General features: G+C 46.7%; 1 long non-coding RNA gene across 4 annotated transcripts; it reads left to right on the top strand.

The window, feature by feature from the left end:
• Positions 1–45: 45 nt before the first annotated feature.
• On the top strand, positions 46–2,187 carry LOC127925827 (uncharacterized). Of its 4 annotated transcripts, none has more exons than XR_008122419.1 (4): positions 46–941; positions 1,086–1,301; positions 1,458–1,517; positions 1,854–2,179. It is a non-coding gene; the product is annotated as an uncharacterized LOC127925827 (long non-coding RNA). The 4 variants fall into 4 exon arrangements; XR_008122417.1 differs by having other exon boundaries at positions 1,428–1,517; XR_008122418.1 differs by having other exon boundaries at positions 1,086–1,517; positions 2,010–2,187.
• Positions 2,188–19,015: the final 16,828 nt, after the last annotated feature.

Genomic DNA, 19,015 nt, shown 5'->3' with positions numbered 1-19,015 from the left:
AAATGTAAAACAGGTTTTTAAAATGAAAATATTGAAAATGAAATATCCCATTTTACAAGTATTCACACCCCTGAGTCAGTACATCTTAGAATCATCTTTGATTTACAGCTGTAAGTCTTTCTGGGTAAGCTTTGTGGGTAATTCTCTAAGAACTTTACACACTTGGATTGTACAATATTTGTACATGATATTTTTTGCATGTTTTGGAATACTCCCAGTATCTGTTGGGAAGCAGACAACCAGGTTTTCCTCTGGGATTTTGTCTGTGCTTCTCTCTATTCCATTTATTTTTATCCTAAAAAACTCCCCTAGTCCTTGCCGATGACAAGCATACCCATAACATGATGCAGCCACCTCATCTTTGAAAATATGAAGTGTTACTCAGTGATGTTGTGTTGGATTTGCCCCAAACATAACGCTTTGTATTCAGGACATAAAGTTAATTTCTTTGCCACATTTTTGCAGTTTTACGTGAGTGCCTTATTGCAAACAGAACGCATGTTTGGAATATATTTATTCTGTACAGGCGTCCTTCTTTTCACTCTGTCAATAGTATTGAGGAGTAACTACAATGTTGTTGATCCAGCCTCAGTGTTCTCCCATCACAGCCATTAAACTCTAACTGTTTTGCAGTCGCCATGGGCCTCGTGGTGAAAACACTGAGCGGTTTCCTTCCTCTCCGTTAACTGAGTTAGGAAGGACGCCTGTATCAATGTAGTGACTGGGTGTATTGATACACTGAGTTAGGAGCATTATCATTGTAGTGACTGGGTGTATTGATACACTGAGTTAGGAGCATTATCATTGTAGTGACTGGGTGTATTGATACACTGAGTTAGGAGCGTCCATCATTACTTTAAGACATGAAGGTCAGTCAATACAACAGTCCATCATTACTTTAAGACATGAAGGTCAGTCCATCATTACTTTAAGACATGAAGGTCAGTCCATCATTACTTTAAGACATGAAGGTCAGTCAATACAACAGTCCATCATTACTTTAAGACATAAAGGTCAGTCCATCATTACTTTATGACATGAAGGTCAGTCAATACAACAGTCCATCATTACTTTAAGACATGAAGGTCAGTCAATACAACAGTCCATCATTACTTTAAGACATGAAGGTCAGTCAATACAACAGTCCATCATTACTTTAAGACATGAAGGTCAGTCCATCATTACTTTAAGACATGAAGGTCAGTCAATACAACAGTCCATCATTACTTTAAGACATGAAGGTCAGTCCATCATTACTTTAAGACATGAAGGTCAGTCCATCATTACTTTAAGACATGAAGGTCAGTCAATACAACAGTCCATCATTACTTTAAGACATGAAGGTCAGTCAATACAACAGTCCATCATTACTTTAAGACATGAAGGTCAGTCAATACAACAGTCCATCATTACTTTATGACATGAAGGTCAGTCCATCATTACTTTAAGACATGAAGGTCAGTCCATCATTACTTTAAGACATGAAGGTCAGTCCATCATTACTTCAAGACATGAAGGTCAGTCAATACAACAGTCCATCATTACTTTAAGACATAAAGGTCAGTCAATACAACAGTCCATCATTACTTTAAGACATGAAGGTCAGTCAATACAACAGTCCATCATTACTTTAAGACATAAAGGTCAGTCAATACAACAGTCCATCATTACTTTATGACATGAAGGTCAGTCAATACAACAGTCCATCATTACTTTAAGACATAAAGGTCAGTCAATACAACAGTCCATCATTACTTTATGACATGAAGGTCAGTCAATACAACAGTCCATCATTACTTTAAGACATAAAGGTCAGTCAATACAACAGTCCATCATTACTTTATGACATGAAGGTCAGTCCATCATTACTTTAAGACATGAAGGTCAGTCAATACAACAGTCCATCATTACTTTAAGACATGAAGGTCAGTCAATACAACAGTCCATCATTACTTTATGACATGAAGGTCAGTCAATACAACAGTCCATCATTACTTTAAGACATGAAGGTCAGTCCATCATTACTTTAAGACATGAAGGTCAGTCAATACAACAGTCCATCATTACTTTAAGACATGAAGGTCAGTCCATCATTACTTTAAGACATGAAGGTCAGTCAATACAACAGTCCATCATTACTTTAAGACATGAAGGTCAGTCAATACAACAGTCCATCATTACTTTATGACATGAAGGTCAGTCAATACAACAGACCATCATTACTTTAAGACATGAAGGTCAGTCCATCATTACTTTAAGACATGAAGGTCAGTCAATACGGAAAATTTCAAGAACTTTTAACGTTTCTTCAAGTCGCAAAAACCAAGCGCTAATGAAACAGGAAGACACAGAGTTACCTCTGCTGCAGGAAGACACAGAGTTACCTCTGCTACAGGAAGACCCAGAGTTACCTCTGCTACAGGAAGACCCAGAGTTACCTCTGCTACAGGAAGACCCAGAGTTACCTCTGCTACAGGAAGACCCAGAGTTACCTCTGTTACAGGAAGACCCAGAGTTACCTCTGCTACAGGAAGACCCAGAGTTCCCTCTGCTACAGGAAGACCCAGAGTTACCTCTGCTACAGGAAGACACAGAGTTACCTCTGCTGCAGAGGATAAGTTCATTAGAGTTAACTGGCTCTCATGAGGAGCGCCACAGGAAAGAAAGACACAGAGTTACCTCTGCTACAGGAAGACCCAGAGTTACCTCTGCTACAGGAAGACCCAGAGTTACCTCTGCTACAGGAAGACCCAGAGTTACCTCTGCTACATGAAGACCCAGAGTTACCTCTGCTGGAGAGGATAAGTTCATTAGTTAACTGTCTCTCATGAGGAGCGCCACAGGACAGGAAGACCCAGAGTTCCCTCTGCTGCTGAGGATAAGTTCATTAGAGTTACCAGCCTCAGATTGCAGCCCAAATAAATGCTTCACAGAATTCAAGTAACAGACACATCTCAACATCAACTGTTCAGAGGAGACTGTGTGAATCAGGCCTTCATGGTCAAATTGCTGCAAATAACCCACTACTAAAGCACACCAATAAGAAGAAGAGACTTGCTTGGGCCAAGAAACACGATCAATGGACATTGGACCACTAGATATTTGTCCAAATTGGAGATTTTTGGTACGTACCGCTTTGTCTTTGTGAGATGAGATGTGGCAGAATGGATGATCTCTGCATGTGTGGTTCCCACCGTGAAGCATGGAGGAGGAGGTGTGATGGTGTGGGGGTGCTTTGCTGGTGACGCTGTCTGTGATTTATTTAAAAATTCAAGGCACTCTTAACCAGCCCTTGCTACCACAGCATTCTGCAGCGATACGCCCATCTGGTTTGGCCTTAACCAGCATGGCTACCACAGCATTCTGCAGCGATACGCCCATCTGGTTTGGCCTTAACCAGCATGGCTACCACAGCATTCTGCAGCGATACGCCATCCCATCTGGTTTGGCCTTAACCAGCATGGCTACCACAGCATTCTGCAGCGATACGCCATCCCATCTGGTTTGGCCTTAACCAGCATGGCTACCACAGCATTCTGCAGCGATACGCCATCCCATCTGGTTTGGCCTTAACCAGCATGGCTACCACAGCATTCTGCAGCGATAAGCCATCCCATCTGGTTTGGCCTTAACCAGCATGGCTACCACAGCATTCTGCAGAGACACGCCATCCCATCTGGTTTGGCCTTAACCAGCAAGGCTACCACAGCATTCTGCAGCAATACACCATCCCATCTGGTTTGGCCTTAACCAGCATGGCTACCACAGCATTCTGCAGCGATACGCCATCCCATCTGGTTTGGCCTTAACCAGCATGGCTACCACAGCATTCTGCAGCGATACGCCATCCCATCTGGTTTGGCCTTAACCAGCATGGCTACCACAGCATTCTGCAGCGATACGCCATCCCATCTGGTTTGGCCTTAACCAGCATGGCTACCACAGCATTCTGCAGCGATACGCCATCCCATCTGGTTTGGCCTTAACCAGCATGGCTACCACAGCATTCTGCAGCGATGTGCCATGCCATATGGTTTGGCCTTAACCAGCATGGCTACCACAGCATTCTGCAGCGATACGCCATCCCATCTGGTTTGGCCTTAACCAGCATGGCCACCACAGCATTCTGCAGCGATACGCCCATCTGGTTTGGCCTTAACCAGCATGGCCACCACAGCATTCTGCAGCGATACGCCCATCTGGTTTGGCCTTAACCAGCATGGCTTCCACAGCATTCTGCAGCGATGTGCCATGCCATATGGTTTGGCCTTAACCAGCATGGCTACCACAGCATTCTGCAGCGATACGCCATCCCATCTGGTTTGGCCTTAACCAGCATGGCTACCACAGCATTATGCAGCGATACACCATCCCATCTGGTTTGGCCTTAACCAGCATGGCTACCACAGCATTCTGCAGCGATACGCCATCCCATCTGGTTTGGGCTTAACCAGCATGGCCACCACAGCATTCTGCAGCGATACGCCCATCTGGTTTGGCCTTAACCAGCATGGCCACCACAGCATTCTGCAGCGATACGCCCATCTGGTTTGGGCTTAACCAGCATGGCTACCACAGCATTCTGCAGCGATACGCCATCCCATCTGGTTTGGCCTTAACCAGCATGGCTACCACAGCATTCTGCAGTGATACGCCATCCCATCTGGTTTGGCCTTAACCAGCATGGCTACCACAGCATTCTGCAGCGATACGCCATCCCATCTGGTTTGGCCTTAACCAGCATGGCTACCACAGCATTCTGCAGCGATACACCATCCCATCTGGTTTGGCCTTAACCAGCATGGCTACCACAGCATTCTGCAGCGATACGCCATCCCATCTGGTTTGGCCTTAACCAGCATGGCTACCACAGCATTCTGCAGCGATACGCCATCCCATCTGGTTTGGCCTTAACCAGCATGGCTACCACAGCATTCTGCAGCGATGTGCCATGCCATATGGTTTGGCCTTAACCAGCATGGCTACCACAGCATTCTGCAGCGATACGCCATCCCATCTGGTTTGGCCTTAACCAGCATGGCTACCACAGCATTCTGCAGCGATACGCCATCCCATCTGGTTTGGCCTTAACCAGCATGGCCACCACAGCATTCTGCAGCGATACGCCCATCTGGTTTGGCCTTAACCAGCATGGCCACCACAGCATTCTGCAGCGATACGCCCATCTGGTTTGGCCTTAACCAGCATGGCTACCACAGCATTCTGCAGCGATGTGCCATGCCATATGGTTTGGCCTTAACCAGCATGGCTACCACAGCATTCTGCAGCGATACGCCATCCCATCTGGTTTGGCCTTAACCAGCATGGCTACCACAGCATTCTGCAGCGATACGCCATCCCATCTGGTTTGGGCTTAACCAGCATGGCTACCACAGCATTCTGCAGCGATACGCCCATCTGGTTTGGCCTTAACCAGCATGGCTACCACAGCATTCTGCAGCGATACGCCATCCCATCTGGTTTGGGCTTAACCAGCATGGCCACCACAGCATTCTGCAGCGATACGCCCATCTGGTTTGGCCTTAACCAGCATGGCCACCACAGCATTCTGCAGCGATACGCCATCCCATCTGGTTTGGCCTTAACCAGCATGGCTACCACAGCATTCTGCAGCGATGCGCCATCCCATCTGGTTTGGCCTTAACCAGCATGGCTACCACAGCATTCTGCAGCGATACGCCCATCTGGTTTGGCCTTAACCAGCATGGCCACCACAGCATTCTGCAGCGATAAGCCATCCCATCTGGTTTGGCCTTAACCAGCATGGCTACCACAGCATTCTGCAGCGATACACCATCCCATCTGGTTTGGCCTTAACCAGCATGGCTACCACAGCATTCTGCAGCGATAAGCCATCCCATCTGGTTTGGCCTTAACCAGCATGGCTACCACAGCATTCTGCAGCGATAAGCCATCCCATCTGGTTTGGCCTTAACCAGCATGGCTACCACAGCATTCTGCAGAGACACGCCATCCCATCTGGTTTGGCCTTAACCAGCAAGGCTACCACAGCATTCTGCAGCGATACGCCATCCCATCTGGTTTGGCCTTAACCAGCATGGCTACCACAGCATTCTGCAGCGATACGCCATCCCATCTGGTTTGGCCTTAACCAGCATGGCTACCACAGCATTCTGCAGCGATGTGCCATGCCATATGGTTTGGCCTTAACCAGCATGGCTACCACAGCATTCTGCAGCGATACGCCATCCCATCTGGTTTGGCCTTAACCAGCATGGCTACCACAGCATTCTGCAGCGATAAGCCATCCCATCTGGTTTGGGCTTAACCAGCATGGCCACCACAGCATTCTGCAGCGATACGCCCATCTGGTTTGGCCTTAACCAGCATGGCCACCACAGCATTCTGCAGCGATACGCCCATCTGGTTTGGCCTTAACCAGCATGGCTTCCACAGCATTCTGCAGCGATGTGCCATGCCATATGGTTTGGCCTTAACCAGCATGGCTACCACAGCATTCTGCAGCGATACGCCATCCCATCTGGTTTGGCCTTAACCAGCATGGCTACCACAGCATTCTGCAGTGATACGCCATCCCATCTGGTTTGGCCTTAACCAGCATGGCCACCACAGCATTCTGCAGCGATACGCCCATCTGGTTTGGCCTTAACCAGCATGGCCACCACAGCATTCTGCAGCAATACGCCCATCTGGTTTGGGCTTAACCAGCATGGCTTTGGTTATATCCTTCCTGGCTACCACAGCATTCTGCAGCGATACAACATCCCATCTGGTTTGGCCTTAACCAGCATGGCTACCACAGCATTCTGCAGCGATACGCCATCCCATCTGGTTTGGCCTTAACCAGCATGGCTACCACAGCATTCTGCAGCGATACGCCATCCCATCTGGTTTGGCCTTAACCAGCATGGCTACCACAGCATTCTGCAGCGATACAACATCCCATCTGGTTTGGCCTTAACCAGCATGGCTACCACAGCATTCTGCAGCGATACGCCATCCCATCTGGTTTGGCCTTAACCAGCATGGTTACCACAGCATTCTGCAGCGATACGCCATCCCATCTGGTTTGGCCTTAACCAGCATGGCTACCACAGCATTCTGCAGCGATACACCATCCCATCTGGTTTGGCCTTAACCAGCATGGCTACCACAGCATTCTGCAGCGATACGCCATCCCATCTGGTTTGGCCTTAACCAGCATGGCTACCACAGCATTCTGCAGCGATACACCATCCCATCTGGTTTGGCCTTAACCAGCATGGTTACCACAGCATTCTGCAGCGATACGCCATCCCATCTGGTTTGGCCTTAACCAGCATGGCTACCACAGCATTCTGCAGCGATACACCATCCCATCTGGTTTGGCCTTAACCAGCATGGCTACCACAGCATTCTGCAGCGATACGCCATCCCATCTGGTTTGGCCTTAACCAGCATGGCTACCACAGCATTCTGCAGCGATACGCCATCCCATCTGGTTTGGCCTTAACCAGCATGGCTACCACAGCATTCTGCAGCGATGCGCCATGCCATCTGGTTTGGGCTTAACCAGCATGGCTACCACAGCATTCTGCAGAGATACGCCATCCCATCTGGTTTGGGCTTAACCAGCATGGCTACCACAGCATTCTGCAGCGATGCGCCATCCCATCTGGTTTGGCCTTAACCAGCATGGCTACCACAGCATTCTGCAGCGATGCGCCATGCCATCTGGTTTGGCCTTAACTAGCATGGCTACCACAGCATTCTGCAGCGATGCGCCATCCCATCTGGTTTGGCCTTAACCAGCATGGCTTCCACAGCATTCTGCAGTGATACGCCATCCCATCTGGTTTGGCCTTAACCAGCATGGCTACCACAGCATTATGCAGCGATGCGCCCATCTGGTTTGGCCTTAACCAGCATGGTTACCACAGCATTCTGCAGCGATGCGCCATCCCATCTGGTTTGGCCTTAACCAGCATGGCTACCACAGCATTCTGCAGCGATACACCATCCCATCTGGTTTGGCCTTAACCAGCATGGCTACCACAGCATTCTGCAGTGATACACCATCCCATCTGGTTTGGCCTTAACCAGCATGGCTACCACAGCATTCTGCAGCGATACACCATCCCATCTGGTTTGGCCTTAACCAGCATGGCTACCACAGCATTCTGCAGCGATACACCATCCCATCTGGTTTGGCCTTAACCAGCATGGCTACCACAGCATTCTGCAGCGATACACCATCCCATCTGGTTTGGCCTTAACCAGCATGGCTACCACAGCATTCTGCAGTGATACACCATCCCATCTGGTTTGGCCTTAACCAGCATGGCTACCACAGCATTCTGCAGCGATACACCATCCCATCTGGTTTGGCCTTAACCAGCATGGCTACCACAGCATTCTGCAGCGATACACCATCCCATCTGGTTTGGCCTTAACCAGCATGGCTACCACAGCATTCTGCAGCGATACACCATCCCATCTGGTTTGGCCTTAACCAGCATGGCTACCACAGCATTCTGTAGTGATACGCCATCCCATCTAGTTTGGCCTTAACCAGCATGGCTACCACAGCATTCTGTAGTGATATGCCATCCCATCTGGTTTGGCCTTAACCAGCATGGCTACCACAGCATTCTGCAGTGATACTCCATCCCATCTGGTTTGGCCTTAACCAGCATGGCCACCACAGCATTCTGCAGCGATACACCATCCCATCTGGTTTGGGCTTAACCAGCATGGTTACCACAGCATTCTGCAGCGATACGCCATCCCATCTGGTTTGGGCTTAACCAGCATGGCTACCACAGCATTCTGCAGCGATACACCATCCCATCTGGTTTGGCCTTAACCAGCATGGCTACCACAGCATTCTGCAGCGATACGCCCATCTGGTTTGGGCTTAACCAGCATGGCTACCACAGCATTCTGCAGCGATGCGCCATGCCATCTGGTTTGGCCTTAACCAGCATGGCTACCACAGCATTCTGCAGCGATGCGCCATGCCATCTGGTTTGGCCTTAACCAGCATGGCTACCACAGCATTCTGCAGCGATGCGCCATCCCATCTGGTTTGGCCTTAACCAGCATGGCTACCACAGCATTCTGCAGCGACACTCCATCCCATCTGGTTTGGCCTTAACCAGCATGGCTACCACAGCTTTCTGCAGCGACACGCCATCCCATCTGGTTTGGCCTTAACCAGCATGGCTACCACAGCATTCTGCAGCGATGTGCCATGCCATCTGGTTTGGCCTTAACCAGCATGGTTACCACAGCATTCTGCAGCGATACGCCATCCCATCTGGTTTGGCCTTAACCAGCATGGCTTCCACAGCATTCTGCAGCGATACGCCATCCCATCTGGTTTGGCCTTAACCAGCATGGCTACCACAGCATTCTGCAGCGATGCGCCATGCCATCTGGTTTGGGCTTAACCAGCATGGCTACCACAGCATTCTGCAGAGACACGCCATCCCATCTGGTTTGGCCTTAACCAGCATGGCTACCACAGCATTCTGCAGAGATACGCCATCCCATCTGGTTTGGCCTTAACCAGCATGGCTACCACAGCATTCTGCAGAGATACCCCATCCCATCTGGTTTGGCCTTAACCAGCATGGCTACCACAGCATTCTGCAGAGATACGCCATCCCATCTGGTTTGGCCTTAACCAGCATGGCTACCGCAGCATTCTGCAGCGATGCGCCATGCCATCTGGTTTGGCCTTAACCAGCATGGCTACCGCAGCATTCTGCAGCGATGCGCCATGCCATCTGGTTTGGCCTTAACCAGCATGGCTACCGCAGCATTCTGCAGCGATGCGCCATGCCATCTGGTTTGGCCTTAACCAGCATGGCTACCGCAGCATTCTGCAGCGATACGCCATCCCATCTGGTTTGGCCTTAACCAGCATGGCTACCACAGCATTCTGCAGCGATACGCCATGCCATCTGGTTTGGCCTTAACCAGCATGGCTACCACATCATTCTGCAGCGATACGCCATCCCATCTGGTTTGGCCTTAACCAGCATGGCTACCACAGCATTCTGCAGCGATACGCCATCCCATCTGGTTTGGCCTTAACCAGCATGGCTACCACAGCATTCTGCAGAGATACACCATCCCATCTGGTTTGGCCTTAACCAGCATGGCTACCACAGCATTCTGCAGCGATACGCCATCCCATCTGGTTTGGCCTTAACCAGCATGGCTACCACAGCATTCTGCAGCGATACGCCATCCCATCTGGTTTGGCCTTAACCAGCATGGCTACCACAGCATTCTGCAGTGATACGCCCATCTGGTTTGGCCTTAACCAGCATGGCTACCACAGCATTCTGCAGCGACACGCCATCCCATCTGGTTTGGCCTTAACCAGCATGGCTACCACAGCATTCTGCAGCGATACGCCCATCTGGTTTGGCCTTAACCAGCATGGCTACCACAGCATTCTGTAGTGATACACCATCCCATCTGGTTTGGCCTTAACCAGCATGGCTACCACAGCATCCTGCAGCGATGCGCCATCCCATCTGGTTTGCTCTTAGTGGGATTATCATTTGTTTTTCAACAGGACAATGACCCAACACACCTCTAGGCTGTGTAAGTGCTATTTGACCAAGAAGGAGAGTGATGAAGTGCTGCATCAGATGACCTGGCCTCCACAATCCCCTGACCTCAACCAAACTGAGATGGTTTGGGATGAGTTGGACCACAGAATTATTATTATTATATATTAGAATGAAGGAAAAGAGGCCAACAAGTTCTCAGCATATGTGGGAACTCCTTCAAGACTGTTGGAAAAACATTCCAGGTGAAGCTGGTTGAGAGAATGCCATCCCAGAGTGTGCAAAGCTGCCATCAAGGCTATTAGTTGTGATGTCTTCACCATTAGAAAATAAAGAAAACCCCTTGAATGAATAGGTGTTCTAAAACTGTTAACCGGTAGTGTCCATGTAGGCAGAGTTAAAGTGACTATGCATAGATAATAATCAGAGAATAGCAGCAGTGTACAAGAGAGCCATCCCATCTGGTAGAAGTCTTATAGCTGGGTGGTAGGAGTCTTATAGCTGGGGGTAGAAGTCTTATAGCTGGGGGTAGAAGTCTTATAGCTGGGGGGTAGAAGTCTTATAGCTGGGGGTAGAAGTCTTATAGCTGGGGGGTAGGTCTTATAGCTGGGGGTAGAAGTCTTATAGCTGGGGGGTAGAAGTCTTATCCCAGCTGGGGGTAGAAGCTGTTACAGGAGTCTTATAGCTGGGGGGTAGAAGTCTGCAGTATACGCTGGGTTTGGCCTAACCAAGTCTTATAGCTGGGGGTAGAAGTCTTATAGCTGGGGGGTAGAAGTCTTATAGCTGGGGTAGAAGTCTTATAGCTGGGGGTAGAAGTCTTATAGCTGGGGGGTAGAAGTCTTATAGCTGGGGGGTAGAATCTTATAGCTGGGGGGTAGAAGTCTTATAGCTGGGGGTAGAAGTCTTATAGCTGGGGGTAGAAGTCTTATAGCTGGGGGTAGAAGTCTTATAGCTGGGGGCATTCTGTAGTGATACCCCATCTTATAGCTGGGGGTTGGTCTTATAGCTGGGGGTAGAAGTCTTATAGCTGGGGGGTAGAAGTCTTATAGCTGGGGGCCTAGAAGTCTTATAGCTGGGGGTCATTCTGCAGCGATAAGTCTTATAGCTGGGGGATTAGAAGTCTTATAGCTGGGGTAGAAGTCTTATAGCTGGGGGGTAGAAGTTATTTGTTCAGGAGTCTGCATCAGCTGACCTGGCCTCTTAATCCTGGGGGGTAGAAGTCTTATAGCTGGGGGTTGGACCACAGTATGAAGTCTTATAGCTGGGGTAGAAGTCTTATAGCTGGGGGGTAAAGTCTTATAGCTGGGGGTAGAAGTCTTATAGCTGGGGGGTAGAGAGTCTTATAGCTGGGGGCTGTAGAAGTCTTATAGCTGGGGGTAGAAGTCTTATAGCTGGGGGTAGAAGTCTTATAGCTGGGGGTACAAGTCTTATAGCTGGGGGTAGAAGTCTTATAGCTGGGGGGTAGAAGTCTTATAGCTGGGGGTAGAAGTGTACAAGAGTCTTATAGCTGGGGGGTAGAAGTCTTATAGCTGGGGGGTAGAAGTCTTATAGCTGGGGGGTAGAAGTCTTATAGCTGGGGGGTAGAAGTCTTATAGCTGGGGGGTAGAAGTCTTATAGCTGGGGGTAGAAGTCTTATAGCTGGGGGTAGAAGTCTTATAGCTGGGGGTAGAAGTCTTATAGCTCTTATAGCTGGGGGTAGAAGTCTTATAGCTGGGGGTAGAAGTCTTATAGCTGGGGGTAGAAGTCTTATAGCTGGGGGTAGAAGTCTTATAGCTGGGGGGTAGAAGTCTTATAGCTGGGGGGTAGAAGTCTTATAGCTGGGGGTAGAAGTCTTATAGCTGGGGGTAGAAGTCTTATAGCTGGGGGTAGAAGTCTTATAGCTGGGGGTAGAAGTCTTATAGCTGGGGGTAGAAGTCTTATAGCTGGGGGTAGAAGTCTTATAGCTGGGGGGTAGAAGTCTTATAGCTGGGGGTAGAAGTCTTATAGCTGGGGGAAGCTGTTCAGGAGTCTTATAGCTGGGGGTAGAAGTCTTATAGCTGGGGGGTAGAAGTCTTATAGCTGGGGGTAGAAGTCTTATAGCTGGGGGTAGAAGTCTTATAGCTGGGGGTAGAAGTCTTATAGCTGGGGGTAGAAGTCTTATAGTAGATGTTAGTCTTATGATCTATATGGGGTATGATCTTATAGTGGGGGTGATCTTATAGCTAGATGGGTGTATGTCTATATAGCTGGGGGGTATGATCTTATAGCTGGGGGGTAGATCTTATAGTGGGGTATGAAGTCTATATAGCTGTATCTATATAGTAGATCTATATAGTGTATGATCTATATAGTAGATGTTAGTGTATGATCTATATAGTGTATGATCTATATAGTGTATGATCTATATAGTGTGTATGATCTATATAGTGTATGATCTATATAGTGTATGATCTATATAGTAGATGTTAGTGTATGATCTATATAGTGTATGATCTATATAGTATGATCTATATAGTAGATGTTATAGTGTATGATCTATATAGTGTATGATCTATAGTGTATGATCTATATAGTGTATGATCTATATAGTGTATGATCTATATAGTAGATGTTAGTGTATGATCTATATAGTGTATGATCTATATAGTAGATGTTAGTGTATGATCTATATAGTGTATGATCTATATAGTCTAGATGTTAGTGTATGATCTATATAGTGTATGATCTATATAGTGTATGATCTATATAGTAGATGTTAGTGTATGATCTATATAGTGTATGATCTATATAGTAGATGTTAGTGTATGATCTATATAGTGTATGATCTATATAGTAGATCTATATAGTGTTAGTGTATGATCTATATAGTGTATGATCTATATAGTGTATGATCTATATAGTAGATGTTAGTGTATGATCTATATAGTGTATGATCTATATAGTAGATGTTAGTGTATGATCTATATAGTGCATGATCTATATAGTAGATGTTAGTGTATGATCTATATAGTGTATGATCTATATAGTAGATGTTAGTGTATGATCTATATAGTGTATGATCTATATAGTGTATGATCTATATAGTAGATGTTAGTGTATGATCTATATAGTGTATGATCTATATAATAGATGTTAGTGTATGATCTATATAGTGTATGATCTATATAGTAGATGTTAGTGTATGATCTATATAGTGTATGATCTATATAGTGTATGATCTATATAGTGTATGATCTATATAGTAGATGTTAGTGTATGATCTATATAGTGTATGATCTATATAGTAGATGTTAGTGTATGATCTATATAGTGTATGATCTATATAGTAGATGTTAGTGTATGATCTATATAGTGTATGATCTATATAGTAGATGTTAGTATGTGATCTATTTGTTTTTACTGTTATTGAACAAACATTTTGAATGCCTGACCCTGTCCTATATACGTTGATGTCTATCGTCTGGGCAATTATACCTGCCAGTCTGAGTCTCCCATCCACTGTGCCTCAACAGATGTGTAGTCTAGACCTCCTATAACTCCTCAACAGATGTGTAGTCTAGACCTCCTATAACTCCTCAACAGATGTGTAGTCTAGACCTCCTATAGCTCCTCAACAGATGTGTAGTCTAGACCTCCTATAGCTCCTCAACAGATGTGTAGTCTAGACCTCCTATAGCTCCTCAACAGATGTGTAGTCTAGACCTCCTATAGCTCCTCAACAGATGTGTAGTCTAGACCTCCTATAACTCCTCAACAGATGTGTAGTCTAGACCTCCTATAGATCCTCAACAGATGTGTAGTCTAGACCTCCTATAACTCCTCAACAGATGTGTAGTCTAGACCTCCTATAGCTCCTCAACAGATGTGTAGTAGAGACCTCCTATAGCTCCTCAACAGATGTGTAGTCTAGACCTCCTATAACTCCTCAACAGATGTGTAGTCTAGACCTCCTATAGCTCCTCAACAGATGTGTAGTCTAGACCTCCTATAGCTCCTCAACAGATGTGTAGTCTAGACCTCCTATAGCTCCTCAACAGATGTGTAGTAGAGACCTCCTATAGCTCCTCAACAGATGTGTAGTCTAGACCTCCTATAGCTCCTCAACAGATGTGTAGTCTAGACCTCCTATAGCTCCTCAACAGATGTGTAGTAGAGACCTCCTATAGCTCCTCAACAGATGTGTAGTCTAGACCTCCTATAACTCCTCAACAGATGTGTAGTCTAGACCTCCTATAGCTCCTCAACAGATGTGTAGTCGAGACCTCCTATAGCTCCTCAACAGATGTGTAGTCTAGACCTCCTACCTCCTATAACTCCTCAACAGATGTGTAGTCTAGACCTCCTATAGCTCCTCAACAGATGTGTAGTCTAGACCTTCTACAGCTCCTCAACAGATGTGTAGTCTCAACCTCCTACAGCTCCTCAACAGATGTGTAGTCTAGACCTCCTATAGCTCCTCAACAGATGTGTAGTCTAGACCTCCTATAGCTCCTCAACAGATGTGTAGTCTAGACCTCCTATAGCTCCTCAACAGACGTGTAGTCGAGACCTCCTACCTCCTATAGCTCCTCAACAGATGTGTAGTCTAGACCTCCTATAACTCCTCAACAGATGTGTAGTCTAGACCTCCTATAGCTCCTCAACAGATGTGTAGTCTAGACCTCCTATAACTCCTCAACAGATGTGTAGTCTAGACCTCCTATAGCTCCTCAACAGATATGTAGTCTAGACCTCCTACCTTCTACAGCTCCTCAACAGATGTGTAGTCTAGACCTCCTATAGCTCCTCAACAGATGTGTAGTCTAGACCTTCTACAGCTCCTCAACAGATGTGTAGTCTAGACCTCCTATAGCTCCTCAACAGATGTGTAGTCTAGACCTTCTACAGCTCCTCAACAGATGTGTAGTCTAGACCTCCTATAGCTCCTCAACAGATGTGTAGTCTAGACCTCCTTCCTCCTATAGCTCTTCAACAGATGTGTAGTCTAGACCTCCTATAGCTCCTCAACAGATGTGTAGTCTTGACCTCCTTCTACCTATAGCTCCTCAACAGATGTGTAGTCTAGACCTCCTTCTACCTATAGCTCCTCAACAGATGTGTAGTCTAGACCTCCTATAACTCCTCAACAGATGTGTAGTCTAGACCTCCTATAACTCCTCAACATATGTGTAGTCTAGACCTCCTATCTTCTACAGCTCCTCAACAGATGTGTAGTCTAGACCTCCTATAACTCCTCAACAGATGTGTAGTCTAGACCTCCTATAGCTCCTCAACAGATGTGTAGTCTAGACCTCCTACCTTCTACAGCTCCTCAACAGATGTGTAGTCTAGACCTCCTATAGCTCCTCAACAGATGTGTAGTCGAGACCTCCTACCTTCTACAGCTCCTCAACAGATGTGTAGTCTAGACCTCCTATAACTCCTCAACAGATGTGTAGTCTAGACCTCCTATAGCTCCTCAACAGATGTGTAGTCTAGACCTCCTATAACTCCTCAACAGATGTGTAGTCTCAACCTCCTATAGCTCCTCAACAGATGTGTAGTCTAGACCTCCTATAACTCCTCAACAGATGTGTAGTCTAGACCTCCTATAGCTCCTCAACAGATGTGTAGTCTAGACCTCCTATAACTCCTCAACAGATGTGTAGTCTAGACCTCCTATAGCTCCTCAACAGATGTGTAGTCTAGACCTCCTATAACTCCTCAACATATGTGTAGTCTAGACCTCCTATAACTCCTCAACAGATGTGTAGTCTAGACCTCCTATAACTCCTCAACAGATGTGTAGTCTAGACCTCCTATAGCTCCTCAACAGATGTGTAGTCTAGACCTCCTATAACTCCTCAACAGATGTGTAGTCTCAACCTCCTATAGCTCCTCAACAGATGTGTAGTCTAGACCTCCTATAACTCCTCAACAGATGTGTAGTCTAGACCTCCTACAGCTCCTCAACAGATGTGTAGTCTAGACCTCCTATAACTCCTCAACAGATGTGTAGTCTAGACCTCCTATAACTCCTCAACAGATGTGTAGTCTAGACCTCCTATAGCTCCTCAACAGATGTGTAGTCTAGACCTCCTATAGCTCCTCAACAGATGTGTAGTAGAGACCTCCTATAACTCCTCAACAGATGTGTAGTCTAGACCTCCTATAGCTCCTCAACAGATGTGTAGTCTAGACCTCCTATAACTCCTCAACAGATGTGTAGTCTAGACCTCCTATAGATCCTCAACAGATGTGTAGTCTAGACCTCCTATAGCTCCTCAACAGATGTGTAGTCTAGACCTCCTACGTCCTATAGCTCCTCAACAGATGTGTAGTCTAGACCTCCTACCTCCTATAGCTCCTCAACAGATGTGTAGTAGAGACCTCCTATAGCTCCTCAACAGATGTGTAGTCTAGACCTCCTATAACTCCTCAACAGATGTGTAGTCTAGACCTCCTATAGCTCCTCAACAGATGTGTAGTCTAGACCTCCTATAGCTCCTCAACAGATGTGTAGTCTAGACCTCCTATAGCTCCTCAACAGATGTGTAGTAGAGACCTCCTATAGCTCCTCAACAGATGTGTAGTCTAGACCTCCTATAGCTCCTCAACAGATGTGTAGTCTAGACCTCCTATAGCTCCTCAACAGATGTGTAGTAGAGACCTCCTATAGCTCCTCAACAGATGTGTAGTCTAGACCTCCTATAGCTCCTCAACAGATGTGTAGTAGAGACCTCCTATAGCTCCTCAACAGATGTGTAGTCTAGACCTCCTACCTCCTATAGCTCCTCAACAGATGTGTAGTCTAGACCTCCTTCCTCCTACAGCTCCTCAACAGATGTGTAGTCTAGACCTCCTACAGCTCCTCAACAGATGTGTAGTCTAGACCTCCTATAGCTCCTCAACAGATGTGTAGTCTAGACCTCCTTCCTCCTACAGCTCCTCAACAGATGTGTAGTCTAGACCTCCTACAGCTCCTCAACAGATGTGTAGTCTAGACCTCCTATAGCTCCTCAACAGATGTGTAGTCTAGACCTCCTATAACTCCTCAACAGACGTGTAGTCGAGACCTCCTACCTCCTATAGCTCCTCAACAGATGTGTAGTCTAGACCTCCTATAGCTCCTCAACAGATGTGTAATCTAGACCTCCTATAACTCCTCAACAGATGTGTAGTCTAGACCTCCTATAGCTCCTCAACAGATGTGTAGTCGAGACCTCCTATAACTCCTCAACAGATGTGTAGTCTAGACCTCCTATAGCTCCTCAACAGATGTGTAGTCTAGACCTCCTATAGCTCCTCAACAGATATGTAGTCTAGACCTCCTACCTTCTACAGCTCCTCAACAGATGTGTAGTCTAGACCTCCTATAGCTCCTCAACAGATGTGTAGTCTAGACCTTCTACAGCTCCTCAACAGATGTGTAGTCTAGACCTCCTATAGCTCCTCAACAGATGTGTAGTCTAGACCTCCTTCCTCCTATAGCTCTTCAACAGATGTGTAGTCTAGACCTCCTATAGCTCCTCAACAGATGTGTAGTCTTGACCTCCTTCTACCTATAGCTCCTCAACAGATGTGTAGTCTAGACCTCCTTCTACCTATAGCTCCTCAACAGATGTGTAGTCTAGACCTCCTATAGCTCCTCAACAGATGTGTAGTCTAGACCTCCTATAGCTCCTCAACAGATGTGTAGTCTAGACCTCCTATAACTCCTCAACAGATGTGTAGTCTAGACCTCCTATAGCTCCTCAACAGATGTGTAGTCTAGACCTCCTATAGCTCCTCAACAGATGTGTAGTCTAGACCTCCTATAACTCCTCAACAGATGTGTAGTCTAGACCTCCTATAGCTCCTCAACAGATGTGTAATCTAGACCTCCTACCTCTATAGCTCCTCAACAGATGTGTAGTCTAGACCTCCTATAGCTCCTCAACAGATGTGTAATCTAGACCTCCTACCTCCTATAGCTCCTCAACAGATGTGTAGTCTAGACCTCCTATAACTCCTCAACAGATGTGTAGTCTAGACCTCCTATAGCTCCTCAACAGATGTGTAGTCTAGACCTCCTATAACTCCTCAACAGATGTGTAGTCTCAGCCTCCTATAGCTCCTCAACAGATGTGTAGTCTAGACCTCCTACAGCTCCTCAACAGATGTGTAGTCTCAACCTCCTATAGCTCCTCAACAGATGTGTAGTCTAGACCTCCTATAACTCCTCAACAGATGTGTAGTCTAGACCTCCTACAGCTCCTCAACAGATGTGTAGTCTCAACCTCCTATAGCTCCTCAACAGATGTGTAGTCTAGACCTCCTATAACTCCTCAACAGATGTGTAGTCTCAACCTCCTATAGCTCCTCAACAGATGTGTAGTCTAGACCTCCTATAGCTCCTCAACAGATGTGTAGTCTAGACCTCCTTCCTCCTACAGCTCCTCAACAGATGTGTAGTCTAGACCTCCTACCTCCTATAGCTCCTCAATAGA

The sequence above is a fragment of the Oncorhynchus keta genome, unplaced genomic scaffold, assembly GCF_023373465.1.
Source record: "Oncorhynchus keta strain PuntledgeMale-10-30-2019 unplaced genomic scaffold, Oket_V2 Un_contig_6330_pilon_pilon, whole genome shotgun sequence".
NCBI classification, from domain to species: Eukaryota; Metazoa; Chordata; class Actinopteri; order Salmoniformes; family Salmonidae; genus Oncorhynchus; species Oncorhynchus keta.
Note: the sequence above shows the minus strand (reverse complement) of the source record. Positions and strands in the feature narration are given on the sequence as shown.